This window comes from Oryzias latipes, chromosome 15, assembly GCF_053564925.1.
Source record: "Oryzias latipes strain Hd-rR chromosome 15, Olatipes_Hd-rR_3.1".
In the NCBI taxonomy this organism is placed as follows: Eukaryota; Metazoa; Chordata; class Actinopteri; order Beloniformes; family Adrianichthyidae; genus Oryzias; species Oryzias latipes.
In genome coordinates, this window is record NC_136251.1 from 12,228,720 (window position 1) to 12,244,546 (window position 15,827).

The 15,827-nt window shown below is 32.2% G+C and overlaps 31 non-coding genes across 31 annotated transcripts; all 31 read right to left on the reverse strand.

Moving 5' to 3' along the window:
• Positions 1-634: 634 nt before the first annotated feature.
• Positions 635-708, reverse strand: trnat-agu (transfer RNA threonine (anticodon AGU)). Its single transcript has one exon. It is a non-coding gene; the product is annotated as a tRNA-Thr (tRNA).
• Positions 709-1,702: 994 nt separating this feature from the next.
• trnat-agu (transfer RNA threonine (anticodon AGU)) lies at positions 1,703-1,776 on the reverse strand. Its single transcript has one exon. It is a non-coding gene; the product is annotated as a tRNA-Thr (tRNA).
• A 285-nt stretch (positions 1,777-2,061) lies between these two features.
• trnat-agu (transfer RNA threonine (anticodon AGU)) lies at positions 2,062-2,135 on the reverse strand. The gene has a single exon. It is a non-coding gene; the product is annotated as a tRNA-Thr (tRNA).
• Positions 2,136-2,622: 487 nt separating this feature from the next.
• trnat-agu (transfer RNA threonine (anticodon AGU)) lies at positions 2,623-2,696 on the reverse strand. The gene has a single exon. It is a non-coding gene; the product is annotated as a tRNA-Thr (tRNA).
• Positions 2,697-2,980: 284 nt separating this feature from the next.
• trnat-agu (transfer RNA threonine (anticodon AGU)) lies at positions 2,981-3,054 on the reverse strand. Its single transcript has one exon. It is a non-coding gene; the product is annotated as a tRNA-Thr (tRNA).
• Positions 3,055-4,056: 1,002 nt separating this feature from the next.
• trnat-cgu (transfer RNA threonine (anticodon CGU)) lies at positions 4,057-4,130 on the reverse strand. The gene has a single exon. It is a non-coding gene; the product is annotated as a tRNA-Thr (tRNA).
• Positions 4,131-4,412: 282 nt separating this feature from the next.
• trnat-agu (transfer RNA threonine (anticodon AGU)) lies at positions 4,413-4,486 on the reverse strand. The gene has a single exon. It is a non-coding gene; the product is annotated as a tRNA-Thr (tRNA).
• A 281-nt stretch (positions 4,487-4,767) lies between these two features.
• trnat-cgu (transfer RNA threonine (anticodon CGU)) lies at positions 4,768-4,841 on the reverse strand. The gene has a single exon. It is a non-coding gene; the product is annotated as a tRNA-Thr (tRNA).
• Positions 4,842-5,122: 281 nt separating this feature from the next.
• Positions 5,123-5,196, reverse strand: trnat-cgu (transfer RNA threonine (anticodon CGU)). The gene has a single exon. It is a non-coding gene; the product is annotated as a tRNA-Thr (tRNA).
• Positions 5,197-5,484: 288 nt separating this feature from the next.
• On the reverse strand, positions 5,485-5,558 carry trnat-agu (transfer RNA threonine (anticodon AGU)). Its single transcript has one exon. It is a non-coding gene; the product is annotated as a tRNA-Thr (tRNA).
• Positions 5,559-5,843: 285 nt separating this feature from the next.
• On the reverse strand, positions 5,844-5,917 carry trnat-cgu (transfer RNA threonine (anticodon CGU)). The gene has a single exon. It is a non-coding gene; the product is annotated as a tRNA-Thr (tRNA).
• Positions 5,918-6,199: 282 nt separating this feature from the next.
• Positions 6,200-6,273, reverse strand: trnat-agu (transfer RNA threonine (anticodon AGU)). Its single transcript has one exon. It is a non-coding gene; the product is annotated as a tRNA-Thr (tRNA).
• A 281-nt stretch (positions 6,274-6,554) lies between these two features.
• On the reverse strand, positions 6,555-6,628 carry trnat-cgu (transfer RNA threonine (anticodon CGU)). Its single transcript has one exon. It is a non-coding gene; the product is annotated as a tRNA-Thr (tRNA).
• A 281-nt stretch (positions 6,629-6,909) lies between these two features.
• trnat-cgu (transfer RNA threonine (anticodon CGU)) lies at positions 6,910-6,983 on the reverse strand. Its single transcript has one exon. It is a non-coding gene; the product is annotated as a tRNA-Thr (tRNA).
• Positions 6,984-7,271: 288 nt separating this feature from the next.
• On the reverse strand, positions 7,272-7,345 carry trnat-agu (transfer RNA threonine (anticodon AGU)). Its single transcript has one exon. It is a non-coding gene; the product is annotated as a tRNA-Thr (tRNA).
• Positions 7,346-7,630: 285 nt separating this feature from the next.
• On the reverse strand, positions 7,631-7,704 carry trnat-agu (transfer RNA threonine (anticodon AGU)). Its single transcript has one exon. It is a non-coding gene; the product is annotated as a tRNA-Thr (tRNA).
• A 283-nt stretch (positions 7,705-7,987) lies between these two features.
• On the reverse strand, positions 7,988-8,061 carry trnat-agu (transfer RNA threonine (anticodon AGU)). Its single transcript has one exon. It is a non-coding gene; the product is annotated as a tRNA-Thr (tRNA).
• A 287-nt stretch (positions 8,062-8,348) lies between these two features.
• On the reverse strand, positions 8,349-8,422 carry trnat-agu (transfer RNA threonine (anticodon AGU)). Its single transcript has one exon. It is a non-coding gene; the product is annotated as a tRNA-Thr (tRNA).
• A 277-nt stretch (positions 8,423-8,699) lies between these two features.
• Positions 8,700-8,773, reverse strand: trnat-agu (transfer RNA threonine (anticodon AGU)). The gene has a single exon. It is a non-coding gene; the product is annotated as a tRNA-Thr (tRNA).
• A 652-nt stretch (positions 8,774-9,425) lies between these two features.
• trnat-agu (transfer RNA threonine (anticodon AGU)) lies at positions 9,426-9,499 on the reverse strand. The gene has a single exon. It is a non-coding gene; the product is annotated as a tRNA-Thr (tRNA).
• A 640-nt stretch (positions 9,500-10,139) lies between these two features.
• Positions 10,140-10,213, reverse strand: trnat-agu (transfer RNA threonine (anticodon AGU)). The gene has a single exon. It is a non-coding gene; the product is annotated as a tRNA-Thr (tRNA).
• A 280-nt stretch (positions 10,214-10,493) lies between these two features.
• trnat-agu (transfer RNA threonine (anticodon AGU)) lies at positions 10,494-10,567 on the reverse strand. The gene has a single exon. It is a non-coding gene; the product is annotated as a tRNA-Thr (tRNA).
• Positions 10,568-10,859: 292 nt separating this feature from the next.
• Positions 10,860-10,933, reverse strand: trnat-agu (transfer RNA threonine (anticodon AGU)). Its single transcript has one exon. It is a non-coding gene; the product is annotated as a tRNA-Thr (tRNA).
• Positions 10,934-11,222: 289 nt separating this feature from the next.
• Positions 11,223-11,296, reverse strand: trnat-agu (transfer RNA threonine (anticodon AGU)). Its single transcript has one exon. It is a non-coding gene; the product is annotated as a tRNA-Thr (tRNA).
• Positions 11,297-11,581: 285 nt separating this feature from the next.
• Positions 11,582-11,655, reverse strand: trnat-agu (transfer RNA threonine (anticodon AGU)). Its single transcript has one exon. It is a non-coding gene; the product is annotated as a tRNA-Thr (tRNA).
• A 280-nt stretch (positions 11,656-11,935) lies between these two features.
• On the reverse strand, positions 11,936-12,009 carry trnat-agu (transfer RNA threonine (anticodon AGU)). Its single transcript has one exon. It is a non-coding gene; the product is annotated as a tRNA-Thr (tRNA).
• Positions 12,010-12,295: 286 nt separating this feature from the next.
• trnat-agu (transfer RNA threonine (anticodon AGU)) lies at positions 12,296-12,369 on the reverse strand. Its single transcript has one exon. It is a non-coding gene; the product is annotated as a tRNA-Thr (tRNA).
• A 296-nt stretch (positions 12,370-12,665) lies between these two features.
• trnat-agu (transfer RNA threonine (anticodon AGU)) lies at positions 12,666-12,739 on the reverse strand. Its single transcript has one exon. It is a non-coding gene; the product is annotated as a tRNA-Thr (tRNA).
• Positions 12,740-13,020: 281 nt separating this feature from the next.
• On the reverse strand, positions 13,021-13,094 carry trnat-agu (transfer RNA threonine (anticodon AGU)). The gene has a single exon. It is a non-coding gene; the product is annotated as a tRNA-Thr (tRNA).
• A 281-nt stretch (positions 13,095-13,375) lies between these two features.
• trnat-agu (transfer RNA threonine (anticodon AGU)) lies at positions 13,376-13,449 on the reverse strand. The gene has a single exon. It is a non-coding gene; the product is annotated as a tRNA-Thr (tRNA).
• A 291-nt stretch (positions 13,450-13,740) lies between these two features.
• trnat-agu (transfer RNA threonine (anticodon AGU)) lies at positions 13,741-13,814 on the reverse strand. The gene has a single exon. It is a non-coding gene; the product is annotated as a tRNA-Thr (tRNA).
• Positions 13,815-15,827: the final 2,013 nt, after the last annotated feature.

Sequence of the window (15,827 nt, forward strand, 5' to 3'; positions counted from 1 at the left end):
TTTGCAACCAAAAGATATAACCAAAGGACAATCATATTTCTCAGCTGCCAATTTGTTTTCTCATCATTCTGAATTTGTCATTTTGAGTCATGTTTAATTTCTTGATTTGTTGTCCATTAATGTCATATGTTAGTATTTTTCTACCAGGAGACTTTAGTTATCTGACTTCAGCATGGACAGTTAGACCGGTCCATATGCAACATTTTTCTTTAGAGGTACTGCTGGGATTTGGACCCAGGATCCCAGTGTACTAGAAAGGTGCTTTAGCCAACTAAGCCACAGCGCCTGATAACAATTAACTAAATGGTTTTTCATAAACTCTAAATACATTGAATGGTTTCAATGATTTTTTTTCGTTACATACTGATTTTAAGGGAACTTTGCCTGTTTTCTAACGTTCTTTAGTTTGTTCTAGATGTATTTGAAAATAATTAGTAATAGTATTTACAATATCACCATTAAAAACAGCAATTGGTAAAGTCTGTCAATATGGAATATTTCTGCTTAAGCCTGAAAATGTATTTCAAGGAGAAGCTCTTTAACAAGGCACTCGTATTTTCCCTACCAGGATAACTTTGTTTTCAGACTTCAATATGGACCAACATGCTGGCGCATATGTGATACATTTCCTAAGAGGCACTGTTGGGATTTGGACCCTGGATCTCCTGTTTACTAGACAGGCGCTTTAACCAACTAAGCCACAGCGCCTGATAATTTTTGTGGTTATTGGTTTTTCACAATTGTTGAATACATCAAATGATTTTTCATTTTTTCTTTGGTATACGTTCATTTTAAGGTAAATCTGCCTGTTTTCTAATGTTTTTTGGAATGTCTTATTAATATTTTTGAAAAAATTAAAGTAAGCAAAAAAGAAAAAAAATAAGAAATAATCAATGATTTTCCATTATTGGAATTTCCTCTAACAGAATAATGTTCTTATCAGACTTCAATATTGACTGATATGCTGGTACATATGTGATACTTTTTTTAAGAGGCAATGCTGGGATTTGGACCGAGGATCTCGTATTTACGAGGCAGGCGCTTTAACCAACTAAGCCACAGCGCCTGAAAACACTTAATAAAATGGTTTTTCACAATCGTTGAATACATAAAATGATTTTACATTTTTTTCTTTGGTATACGTTCATTTTAAGGTAAATTTGCCTGTGTTCTAATGTTTTTTGGAATGTCATTAATCTTTTTGAAAAAATTTAAAGTAAGCAAAAAAGAAAAAAAATAATAAGAAATAGTCAATGATTTTCCAATATTGGAATTTTCTCTACCAGAATAATGTTCTTATGAGACTTCAATATTGACTAATATACTGGTGCATATGTGATACTTTTCTCAAGAGGCACTGCTGGGATTTGGACGCAGGATCTCCTGTTTACTAGACAGGTGCTTTAACCAAGTAAGCCACAGCACCTGATAATTATGATGCAAATGGTTTTTCACAATCGTTGAATACATCAAATGATTTTACATTTTTTTCTTTAGTATACGTTCATTTTAAAACAAATCTACCTTTTTTTTCTCTAATGTTTTTCGGAATGTCAAATATTTTTGAAAAATTAAAGTAAGCAAAAAAGAAAAAAAATAATCAATGATTTTCCAGTATTGGAATGTTCTCTACCAGGATAATGTTCTTATCAGTCTTTGATATGGACCAACATGCTGATACATATGTTATACTTTCCTTAAGAGGCACTGCTGGGATTTGGACCAAGGATCTCCTGTTTACTAGACAGGCGCTTTAACCAACTAAGCCACAGCGCCTGACAACAATAAATTAAATGGTTTTTCACAATCGTTGAATACATCAAATGATTTTAATTTTTTTTCTTTGGTATACGTTCATTTTAAGGTAAATCTGCCTGTTTTCTAATGTTTTTTGGAATGTCTTATTAATCTTTTTGAAAAAATTAAAGTAAGCAAAAAAAATAAATAAATAAGAAATAATCAATGATTTTCCATTATTGGAATTTTCTCTACCAGGATAATGTTCTTATGAGACTTCAATATTGACTGATATGCTGGTATTTATGTGATACTTTTTTTAAAAGGCACTGCTGGGATTTGGACGCAGGATCTCCTGTTTACTAGACAGGCGCTTAAACCAACTAAGCTACAGCGCCTGATAATTATGATGTAATTGGATTTTCACAATCGTTGAATACATCAAATGATTTTAAAATTATTTATTTTGTATACGTTCATTTTAAGACAAATCTGCCCTTTTTTTCTAATGTTTTTTGGAATGTCATAAATATTTTTGAAAAATTAAAGTAAGCAAAAAAGAAAAAAAAAATCAATGATTTTCCAGTATTGGAATGTTAATGTTTATATTGGTAGAAGGATGTTGGAGATGGAGCTGCCTGGCAGGAGGGCAAGAGGACGGCCAAAGAGGAGATACATGGATGTCTTAACAGAGGACATGAAGTTGGCTAACGTTAGGGTAGAAGATGTCCATGATAGAGTGAGGTGGAAAAGGATGATTCGCTGTGGCGACCCCTGATGGGAAAAGCCGAAAGAGAAAGAAGGAATGTTTTCTACCAGGATGATGTTCTTATCAGTCTTTGATATGGACCAACATGCTGATCCATATGTGATACTTTCCTTAAGAGGCACTGGTGGGATTTGGACCAAGGATCTCCTGTTTACTAGACAGGTGCTTTAACCAACTAAGCCACAGCGCCTCATTATTATGATGTAAATGGTTTTTCACAATCGTTGAATACATCAAATGATTTTAAAAAAATTTCTTTGGTATACGTTCATTTTAAGACAAATCTGCCTGTTTTCTAATGTTTTTTGGAATGTCTTGTTAATCTTTTTGAAAAAATTAAAGTAAGCAAAAAAGAAAAAAAACAAGAATAAGTCATTGATTTTCCATTATTGGAATTTTCTCTACAAGGATAATCTTCTTATCAGACTTCAATATGGACCAACATACTGGGGCATATGTGATACTTTTCTTAAGAGGCACTGCTGGGATTTGGACCCAGGATCTCCTGTTTACTAGACAGGCGCTTTAACCAACTAAGCCACAGCGCCTGACAACAATAAAATTAAATTGTTTTTCACAATCGTTGAATACATCAAATGATTTTACATTTTTTTCTTTAGTATACGTTCATCTTAAAACAAATCTACCCTTTTTTTCTCTAATGTTTTTCGGAATGTCAAATATTTTTGAAAAATTAAAGTAAGCAAAAAAGAAAAAAAATAATCAGTGATTTTCCAGTATTGGAATGTTCTCTACCAGGATAATGTTTTTATCAGTCTTTGATATGGACCAACATGCTGATACATATGTTATACTTTCCTTAAGAGGCACTGCTGGGATTTGGACCAAAGATCTCATGTTTCTAGACAGGCGCTTTAACCAACTAAGCCACAGCGCCTGACAACATTAAATTAAATTGTTTTTCACAATCGTTGAATACATCAAATGATTTTAAATTTTTTTCTTTGGTATATGTTCATTTTAAGGTTAATGTGCCTGTTTTCTAATGTTTTTTGGAATGTCTTATTAATCTTTTTGAAAAAATTAAAGTTAACAAAAAAGAAAAAGAAAACAATAAGAAATAGTCAATGATTTTCCATTATTGGAATTTTCTCTACCAGAATAATGTTCTTATCAGACTTCAATTTTGACCGATATGCTGGTATGCATGTGATACTTTTTTTAAGAGGCACTGCTGGGATTTGGATCGAAGATCTCCTTTTTACGAGACAGGCGTTTTAACCAGCCAAGCCACAGCGCCTGATAATTATGATGTAATTGGTTTTTCACAATCGCTGAATACATCAAATGATTTTAAATTTTTTTCTTTGGTATACGTTCATTTTAATGCAAATTTGCCTGTTTTCTAATGTTTTTTGGAATGTCTTATTAATCTTTTTGAAAAAATTAAAGTAAGCAAAGAAGAAAAAAAAAATAATAAGAAATAATCAATGATTTTCCATTATTGGAATTTTCTCTACCAGGATGATGTTCTCACTATACTTTAATAATGACTGATACGCTGGTATATATGTGATACTTTTTTTAAGAGGCACTGCTGGGATTTGGACCCAGGATCTCTTGTTTACGAGACAGGCGCTTTCACCAACTAAGCCACAGCGCTTGATAATCATGATGTAAATGGTTTTTTACAATCATTGAATACATCAAATTATTTTACATTTTTTTCTTTGGTATACGTTCATTTTAAGGCAAATCTGCCCTTTTCTAATGTTTTTTGGAATGTTATAAATATTTTTGAAAAATCAAAGTAAGCAAAAAAGAAAAAAATAATAAGAAATAATCAATGATTTTCAAGTATTGGAATGTTCTCTACCAGGATGATGTTCTTATCAGTCTTTGATATGGACCAACATGCTGATACATATGTGATACTTTCCTTAAGAGGCACTGCTGGGATTTGGACCAAGGATCTCCTGTTTACTAGACAGGCGCTTTAACCAACTAAGCCACAGCGCCTGACAACAATAAATTAAATGGTTTTTCACAATCGTTGAATACATCAAATGATTTTAAAAAATTCTGTGGTATACGTTCATTTTAAGGCAAATTTGCCTGTTTTTTATTGTTTTTTGGAATGTCTTATTAATCTTTTTGAAAAAATTAAAGTACGCAAAAAAAAAAGAAGAAAAAAAAAAGAAATAATTTTCCATTATTTGAATTTTCTCTACCAGGATGATGTTTTTATCAGACTTTGATATGGACCAACATACTGGTGTATATGTGATACTTTTCGTAAGAGGCACTGCTGGGATTTGGACCGAGGATCTCCTGTTTACGAGACAGGCGCTTTAACCAACTAAGCCACAGCGCCTGCTATTTATGGTGTAAATGGTTTTTCACAATCGTTGAATACATCAAATGATTTTAAATTTTTTATCTTTGGTATGCGTTCATTTTAAGGCAAATCTGCCTGTTTTCTAATGTTTTTTGGAATGTCTTATTAATATTTTTGAAAAAATTAAAGTAAGCAAAAAATAAAAATAAAATAATCAATGATTTTCCATTATTGGAATTTTTCTCTACCAGGATGATGTTTTTATCAGACTTTGATATGGACCAACATACTGGTGTATATGTGATACTTTTCGTAAGAGGCACTGCTCGGATTTGGACCGACGATCTCCTGTTTACGAGACAGGCGCTTTAACCAACTAAGCCACAGTGCCTGCTAATTATGATGTAAATGGTTTTTCACAATCATTGAATACATCAAATGATTTTACATTTTTTTACATTGGTATACGTTCATTTTAAGGCAAATTTGTCTGTTTTCTAATGTTTTTTGGAATGTCTTATTAATCTTTTAGAAACAAATAAAGTAAGTAAAAAAGAAAAAACATAATAAGAAAAAATCAAGGATTTTCCATTATTGGAATTTCCTCTACCAGAATAATGTTCTTATCAGACTTCAATATTGTCTGATATGCTGGTACATATGTGATACTTTTCTTAAGAGGCACTGCTGGGATTTGGACCCAGGATCTCCTGTTTACTAGACAGGCGCTTTAACCAACTAAGCCACAGAGCCTGCTCATTATGATGTAAGTGGTTTTTCACAATCGTTGAATACATGAAATGATTTTAAGTTTTTTTCTTTGGTATACGTTCATTTTAAGGTAAATCTGCGTGTTTTCTAATGTTTTTTGGAATGTCTTATTAATCTTTTTTTGAAAAAATTAAAGTAAGCAAAAAAATAAAAAATAAGAAATAATCAATGATTTTCCATTATTGGAATTTTCTCTACCAGGATGATGTTCTCACTATACTTTAATATTGACTGATACGCTGGTATATATGTGATACTTTTTTTAAGAGGCACTGCTGGGATTTGGACCCAGGATCTCTTGTTTACGAGACAGGCGCTTTCACCAACTAAGCCACAGCGCTTGATAATCATGATGTAAATGGTTTTTTACAATCATTGAATACATCAAATTATTTTACATTTTTTTCTTTGGTATACGTTCATTTTAAGGCAAATCTGCCCTTTTCTAATGTTTTTTGGAATGTTATAAATATTTTTGAAAAATCAAAGTAAGCAAAAAAGAAAAAAATAATAAGAAATAATCAATGATTTTCAAGTATTGGAATGTTCTCTACAAGGATGATGTTCTTATCAGTCTTTGATATGGACCAACATGCTGATACATATGTGATACTTTCCTTAAGAGGCACTGCTGGGATTTGGACCAAGGATCTCCTGTTTACTAGACAGGCGCTTTAACCAACTAAGCCACAGCGCCTGACAACAATAAATTAAATGGTTTTTCACAATCGTTGAATACATCAAATGATTTTAAAAAATTCTGTGGTATACGTTCATTTTAAGGCAAATTTGCCTGTTTTTTATTGTTTTTTGGAATGTCTTATTAATCTTTTTGAAAAAATTAAAGTACGCAAAAAAAAAAGAAGAAAAAAAAAAGAAATAATTTTCCATTATTTGAATTTTCTCTACCAGGATGATGTTTTTATCAGACTTTGATATGGACCAACATACTGGTGTATATGTGATACTTTTCGTAAGAGGCACTGCTGGGATTTGGACCGAGGATCTCCTGTTTACGAGACAGGCGCTTTAACCAACTAAGCCACAGCGCCTGCTATTTATGGTGTAAATGGTTTTTCACAATCGTTGAATACATCAAATGATTTTAAATTTTTTATCTTTGGTATGCGTTCATTTTAAGGCAAATCTGCCTGTTTTCTAATGTTTTTTGGAATGTCTTATTAATATTTTTGAAAAAATTAAAGTAAGCAAAAAATAAAAATAAAATAATCAATGATTTTCCATTATTGGAATTTTTCTCTACCAGGATGATGTTTTTATCAGACTTTGATATGGACCAACATACTGGTGTATATGTGATACTTTTCGTAAGAGGCACTGCTCGGATTTGGACCGACGATCTCCTGTTTACGAGACAGGCGCTTTAACCAACTAAGCCACAGTGCCTGCTAATTATGATGTAAATGGTTTTTCACAATCATTGAATACATCAAATGATTTTACATTTTTTTACATTGGTATACGTTCATTTTAAGGCAAATTTGTCTGTTTTCTAATGTTTTTTGGAATGTCTTATTAATCTTTTAGAAACAAATAAAGTAAGTAAAAAAGAAAAAACATAATAAGAAAAAATCAAGGATTTTCCATTATTGGAATTTCCTCTACCAGAATAATGTTCTTATCAGACTTCAATATTGTCTGATATGCTGGTACATATGTGATACTTTTCTTAAGAGGCACTGCTGGGATTTGGACCCAGGATCTCCTGTTTACTAGACAGGCGCTTTAACCAACTAAGCCACAGAGCCTGCTCATTATGATGTAAGTGGTTTTTCACAATCGTTGAATACATGAAATGATTTTAAGTTTTTTTCTTTGGTATACGTTCATTTTAAGGTAAATCTGCGTGTTTTCTAATGTTTTTTGGAATGTCTTATTAATCTTTTTTTGAAAAAATTAAAGTAAGCAAAAAAATAAAAAATAAGAAATAATCATTGATGTTCCAATATTGGAATTTTCTATACCAGGATAATGTTCTTATCAGACTTCAATATTGACTGATGTGCTGGTATTTATGTGATACTTTTTTTAAGAGGCACTGCTGGGATTTGGACCCAGGATCTCCTGTTTACTAGACAGGCGCTTTAACCAACTAAGCCACAGCGCCTGCTAATTATGATGTAAATGGTTTTTCACAATCGTTGAATACATCAAATGATTTTACATTTTTTTCTTTGGTATACGTTCATTTTAAGGCAAATCTGTCTGTTTTCTAATGTTTTTTGTAATGTCTTATAAATCTTTTTTTAAAAATTAAAGTAAGCAAAAAAAATAAAAAATAAGAAATAATCATTGATTTTCCAATATTGGAATTTCTATACCAGGATAATGTTCTTATCAGACTTCAATATTGACTGATGTGCTGGTATTTATGTGATACTATTTTTAAGAGGCACTGCTGGGATTTGGACCCAGGATCTCCTGTTTACTAGACAGGCGCTTTAACCATCTAAGCCACAGCGCCTGCTAATTATGATGTAAATGGTTTTTCACAATCGTTGAATACATCAAATGATTTTACATTTTTTTTCTTTGGTATAGGTTCATTTTAAGGTAAATCTGCCTGTTTTCTAATGTTTTTTGGAATGTCTTATTAATCTTTTAGAAAAAAATAAAGTAAACAAAAAAAAAAAAAAAAGAAAGAAATAATGAATGATTTTCCATTATTGGAATTTTCTCTACCAGGAGAATGTTTTTATCAGACTTTGATATGGACCAACATACTGGTGCATATGTGATACTATTCTTAAGAGGCACTGCTGGGATTTGGATCCAGGATCTCCTGTTTACTAGACAGGCGCTTTAACCAACTAAGCCACAGTGCCTGACAACAATAAAATTAAATTGTTTTTCACAATCGTTGAATACATCAAATGATATTACATTTTTTTCTTTAGTATACGTTCATTTTAAAACAAATCTACCCTTATTTTCTCTAATGTTTTTCGGAATGTCAAATATTTTTGAAAAATTAAAGTAAGCAAAAAAGAAAAAAAATAATCAATGATTTTCCAGTATTGGAATGTTCTCTACCAGGATAATGTTTTTATCAGTCTTTGATATGGACCAACATGCTGATACATATGTTATACTTTCCTTAAGAGGCACTGCTGGGATTTGGACCAAGGATCTCATGTTTACTAGACAGGCGCTTTAACCAACTAAGCCACAGCGCCTGACAACAATAAATTAAATTGTTTTTCACAATCGTTGAATACATCAAATGATTTTAAATTTTTTTCTTTGGTATATGTTCATTTTAAGGTTAATGTGCCTGTTTTTTAATGTTTTTTGGAATGTCTTATTAATCTTTTTGAAAAAATTAAAGTTAACAAAAAAGAAAAAGAAAACAATAAGAAATAGTCAATGATTTTCCATTATTGGAATTTTCTCTACCAGAATAATGTTCTTATCAGACTTCAATTTTGACCGATATGCTGGTATGCATGTGATACTTTTTTTAAGAGGCACTGCTGGGATTTGGATCGAAGATCTCCTTTTTACGAGACAGGCGTTTTAACCAGCCAAGCCACAGCGCCTGATAATTATGATGTAATTGGTTTTTCACAATCGCTGAATACATCAAATGATTTTAATTTTTTTTCTTTGGTATACGTTCATTTTAATGCAAATTTGCCTGTTTTCTAATGTTTTTTGGAATGTCTTATTAATCTTTTTGAAAAAATTAAAGTAAGCAAAGAAGAAAAAAAAAATAATAAGAAATAATCAATGATTTTCCATTATTGGAATTTTCTCTACCAGGATGATGTTCTCACTATACTTTAATATTGACTGATACGCTGGTATATATGTGATACTTTTTTTAAGAGGCACTGCTGGGATTTGGACCCAGGATCTCCTGTTTACTATACAGGCGCTTTAACCAACTAAGCCACAGAGCCTGCTCATTATGATGTAAATGGTTTTTCACAATCGTTGAATACATGAAATGATTTTAAGTTTTTTCTTTGGTATAGGTTCATTTTAAGGTAAATCTGCGTGTTTTCTAATGTTTTTTGGAATGTCTCATTAATCTTTTTGAAGAAATTAAAGTAAGCAAAAAAAAAGAAAAAAAAATGAAAGAATTTTCCATTATTTGAATTTTCTCTACCAGGATGATGTTTTTATCAGACTTTGATATGGACCAACATACTGGTGCATATGTGATACTTTTCGTGAGAGGCACTGCTGGGATTTGGACCAAGGATCTCCTGTTTACTAGACAGGAGCTTTAACCATCTAAGCCACAGCACCTGCTAATTATGATGTAAATGGTCTTTCACAATCATTAAACAGATCAAATGATTTTAAGTTTTTTTTCTTTGGTATACGTTCATTTTAAGGTAAATCTGCCTGTTTTCTAATGTTTTTTGGAATGTCTTATTAATCTTTTTTTAAAAATGAAAGAAAGCAAAAAAGAAAAAACATAATAAGAAATAATCAAGGATTTTCCATTATTGGAATTTCCTCTACCAGAATAATGTTCTTATCAGACTTCAATATTGTCCGATATGCTGGTACATATGTGATACTTTTCTTAAGAGGCACTGCTGGGATTTGGACCCAGGATCTCCTGTTTACTAGACAGGCGCTTTAACCAACTAAGCCACAGAGCCTGATCATTATGATGTAAATGGTTTTTCACAATCGTTGAATACATGAAATGATTTTAAGTTTTTTTCTTTGGTATAGGTTCATTTTAAGGTAAATTTGCCTGTTTTCTAATGTTTTTTGGAATGTCTTATTAATATTTTTGAAAAAATTAAAGTAAGCAAAAAATAAAAATAAAAGAATCAATGATTTTCCATTATTGGAATTTTTCTCTACCAGGATGATGTTTTTATCAGACTTTGATATGGACCAACATACTGGTGCATATGTGATACTTTTCTTAAAAGGCACTGCTGGGACTTGGACCTAGGATCTCCTGTTTACTAGACAGGCGCTTTAACCAACTAAGCCACAGCGCCTGCTAATTATGATGTAAATGGTTTTTCACAATCGTTGAATACATCAAATGATTTTACATTTTTTTCTTTGGTATACGTTCATTTTAAGGCAAATCTGTCTGTTTTCTAATGTTTTTTGTAATGTCTTATTAATCTTTTTTTAAAAATGAAAGAAAGCAAAAAATAAATAAAAAAAATAATTAGAAATAATCAATGATTTTCCATTATTGGAATTTTTCACTACCAGCATGATGTTTTTATCAGACTTTGATATGGACCAACATACTGGTGCATATGTGATACTTTTCTTAAGAGGCACTGCTGGGATTTGGACCCAGGATCTCCTGTTTACTAGACAGGCGCTTTAACCAACTAAGCTACAAAGCCTGCTAATTATGGTGTAAAGGGTTTTTCACAATCGTTGAATACAAATGATTTTAAGTTTTTTTCTTTGGTATGGGTTCATTTTAAGGTATTTCTGCCTGTTTTCTAATGTTTTTTGGAATGTCTAATTAATCTTTTTGAAAAAATTAAAGTAAGCAAAAATTAAATAAAAAAAATAATTAGAAATAATCAATGATTTTCCATTATTGGAATTTTCTCTACCAGGATGATGTTTTTATCAGACTTTGATATGGACCAACATACTGGTGCATATGTGATACTTTTTTTTAAGAGGCTCTGCTGGGATTTGGACCCAGGATCTCCTGTTTACTAGACAGGCGCTTTAACCAACTAAGCCACAGCGCCTGTTAATTATGATGTAAATGGTTTTTCACAATCGTTGAATACATCAAATGATTTTAAGTTTTTTTCTTTGGTATACGTTCATTTTAAGGTAAATCTGGCTGTTTTCTAATATTTTTTTGGAATGTCTTATTAATCTTTTAGACAAAAATAAAGTAAGCAAAAAAAAAAAAAAAAAAGAAATAATGAATGATTTTCCATTATTGGAATTTTCTCTACCAGGATAATGTTCTTATCAGACTTCAATATTGACTGATGTGCTGGTATATATGTGATACTTTTCTTAAGAGGCACTGCTGGGATTTGGACCCAGGATCTCCTGTTTACTAGACAGAAGCTTTAACCAACTAAGCCACAGCGCCTGCTAATTATGATGTAAATGGTTTTTCACAATCGTTGAATACATCAAATGATTTTAAATTTTTTATCTTTGGTATACGTTCATTTTAAGGCAAATCTGCCTGTTTTCTAATGTTTTTTGGAATGTCTTATTAATATTTTTGAAAAAATTAAAGTAAGCAAAAAATAAAAATAAAAGAACCAATGATTTTCCATTATTGGAATTTCCTCTACCAGAATAATGTTCTTATCAGACTTCAATATTGTCTGATATGCTGGTACATATGTGATACTTTTCTTAAGAGGCACTGCTGGGATTTGGATCCAGGATCTCCTGTTTACTAGACAGGCGCTTTAACCAACTAAGCCACAGAGCCTGCTCATTATGTTGTAAATGGTTTTTCACAATCGTTGAATACATGAAATGATTTTAAGTTTTTTTCTTTGGTATAGGTTCATTTTAAGGTAAATCTGCGTGTTTTCTAATGTTTTTTGGAATGTCTTATTATTCTTTTTTTGAAAAAATTAAAGTAAGCAAAAAAAATAAAAAATAAGAAATAATCATTGATTTTCCAATATTGGAATTTTCTTTACCAGGATAATGTTCTTATCAGACTTCAATATTGACTGATGTGCTGGTATTTATGTGATACTTTTTTTAAGAGGCACTGCTGGGATTTGGACCCAGGATCTCCTGTTTACTAGACAGGCGCTTTAACCATCTAAGCCACAGCGCCTGCTAATTATGATGTAAATGGTTTTTCACAATCGTTGAATACATCAAATGATTTTAAATTTTTTTTCTTTGCTATAGGTTCATTTTAAGGTAAATCTGCGTGTTTTCTAATGTTTTTTGGAATGTCTTATTAATCTTTTTTTGAAAAAATTAAAGTAAGCAAAAAAAAATAAAAAATAAGAAAATAAGAAATAATCATTGATTTTCCAATATTGGAATTTTCTATACCAGGATAATGTTCTTATCAGACTTCAATATTGAGTGATGTGCTGGTATTTATGTGATACTTTTTTTAAGAGGCACTGCTGGGATTTGGACCCAGGATCTCCTGTTTACTAGACAGGCGCTTTAACCATCTAAGCCACAGCGCCTGCTAATTATGATGTAAATGGTTTTTCACAATCGTTGAATACATCAAATGATTTTAAATTTTTTTTCTTTGGTATAGGTTCATTTTAAGGTAAATCTGCCTGTTTTCTAATGTTTTTTGGAATGTCTTATTAATATTTTTGAAAAAATTAAAATAAGCAAAAAATAAAAATAAAAGAATCAATTATTTTCCATTATTGGAATTTTTCTCTACCAGGATGATGTTTTTATCAGACTTTGATATGGACCAACATACTGGCGCATATGTGATACTTTTCTTAAGAGGCACTGCTGGGATTTGGACCCAGGATCTCCTGTTTACTAGACAGGCGCTTTAACCATCTAAGCCTCAGCGCCTGCTAATTATGATGTAAATGGTTTTTCACAATCGTTGAATACATCAAATGATTTTAAATTTTTTTTCTTTGGTATAGGTTCATTTTAAGGTAAATCTGTCTGTTTTCTAATGTTTTTTGGAATGTCTTATTAATATTTTTGAAAAAATTAAAGTAAGCAAAAAATAAAAATAAAAGAATCAATGATTTTCCATTATTGGAATTTTTCTCTACCAGGATGATGTTTTTATCAGACTTTGATATGGACCAACATACTGGCGCATATGTGATACTTTTCTTAAGAGGCACTGTTTGGATTTGGACCCAGGATCTCCTGTTTACTAGACAGGCGCTTTAACCAACTAAGCCACAGCGCCTGCTAATTATGATGTAAATGGTTTTTCACAATCGTTGAATACATGAAATGATTTTAAGTTTTTTTCTTTGGTATAGGTTCATTTTAAGGTAAATCTGCGTGTTTTCTAATGTTTTTGGGAATGTCTTATTAATCTTTTTGAAAAAATTAAAGTAAGCAAAAAATAAATAAAAAAATAATTAGAAATAATCAATGATATTCCATTATTGGAATTTTTCACTACCAGCATGATGTTTTTATCAGACTTTGATATGGACCAACATACTGGTGTATATGTGATACTATTCTTAAGAGGCACTGCTGGGATTTGGATCCAGGATCTCCTGTTTACTAGACAGGCGCTTTAACCAACTAAGCCACAGTGCCTGCTAATTATGATGTAAATGGTTTTTCACAATCGTTGAATACATCAAATGATTTTACATTTTTTTCTTTGGTATACGTTCATTTTAAGGCAAATCTGTCTGTTTTCTAATGTTTTTTGTAATGTGTTATTAATCTTTTTTTAAAAATGAAAGAAAGCAAAAAAGAAAAAACATAATAAGAAATTAAAGCCGCAAGCGGCGTTGTATGGCCCGCAGACGCAACCCACCTCCCACGCCCAACTCTACGCACCACCGCTGCCCTCGCCGCCCACAAAGCCGGCAAATTAAAAGCTAGTCAAGGCTGGATTTGCTAATTATGCTAAAAATGCTAACTATGCTAATGTGGCTAAAAGTGCTAGCATAGCGATCATCATCATCAACTAACTCAGAAAAACACATTACCTAAAATGCTAATTATGCTAATTATGCTAGCTATGCTAATGTGGCTAAAAGTGCTAGCATAGCGATCAGCATCATCAGCTGACTCAGAAAAACACATTACCTAAAATGCTAATTATGCTAACTATGCTAGCTACGCTAATGTGGCTAAAAGTGCTAGCATAGCGATCAGCATCATCAACTGACTCAGAAAAACACATTACCTAAAATGCTAATTATGCTAACTATGCTAGTTATGCTAACATAGCTAAAAGTGCTAGCATAGCGATCAGCATCATCAACTGACTCAGAAAAACACATTCCTCCATTGGTGAGAGCTATATGTCATAAGTTGATAAAAAACTAACTTTTTCCAAAATGGCGGCTTTTCTGTTGATTTTATCTCCATAGTAACCATTTTATGTTTTGGTCCCCCCGGGAGGACCAACAGATTGACGTCAGTTTCGGACAAATCGGTAAAAGTAATTTTTTTGTTGTCCTTAGCAACAGGGGTTTATGTGAACCACGCCCACATTCATTATATGTCCATATCCAGTGTTTTTCAATGTATTCAGTTTCAGGCATTAATGCATGCATTCAATTTTCATTGTATTGTATTGAAATGCATGGGAGTTATAACACTGCGCCACTTTGCTGGCTTGCCACGCGCATGCCGTTCAAAATCTACAACTTCTAATTCCAACATTTTTTCCACAGTAGCTTGCCATTGATGCCCAAAAGGTTTCGAGACAATCGATGAAAATTCCAACGACAAGTTTACGTTTGAATCCGGTGGTAAAGGTGTTTTTTATAGAAAATTCAAGATGGCCGCCTTTTCCCGAGGTCAAAAGTCGACGAAACTCCAGAAGTGATGGTAGACTAACGCTAGGGACATGCGCGTCAAATTTCGTGAAAATCGCTCGAAAAAAAGTTCATTTTTCCATATTGTGTAAAATCGCGAAAAACTCTAAATGGCAGATTTTGGCACAAAATGGCCGCCAAACCGTAGGTCGTGTCGCCATCACGTAATGATTTCAAAACTTTATTTGGATATACCCGACAAAGTTATCTGGGTTTCGTTAGCCGATTCTTAAAAATAAAATCCGATTTTTTTTTTTTTGCCGAGTCAGCACTTTTTTTTGCGATCGTTTTTTGTTTACCACGGCCACATTCCTTTATCGATTTTGTCGTATGTGATATCGTTTTGTTCAGTGTGGGCCAGGGAATCGCATATTTCAGTTTCAGGCTATTCCGATAAAATATGTGCGAGCTAGCTAAAACGGCGACGGTTGCGAATTCGCCACGCGGACGGGTTTCAAATTCTACAACTTCTAATTCCAACATTTTGTCCACAATTGATTGCCATTGATGCCCGAGAAGTTTGAAAAAGATCGAAAAAAATCCCTAGGACGAGTTTTCGTTTGTATCCGTTACTAAAGGTGCTTTTTTATGAAAATTCAAGATGGCCACCCCTTGCCAAGGTCAAAGGTCAACAAAACTTCTTTGGCAGTTGTAGAATCGTGCTAGTGGCATGTGTGTGCAATTTCGTGAAAATCGCTCAAACAAAAGTATCGTTTTCCCATATTGTCAAAAAACACAAAAATCGCCATTTCTCTGTGTTTGCCACAAAATGGCC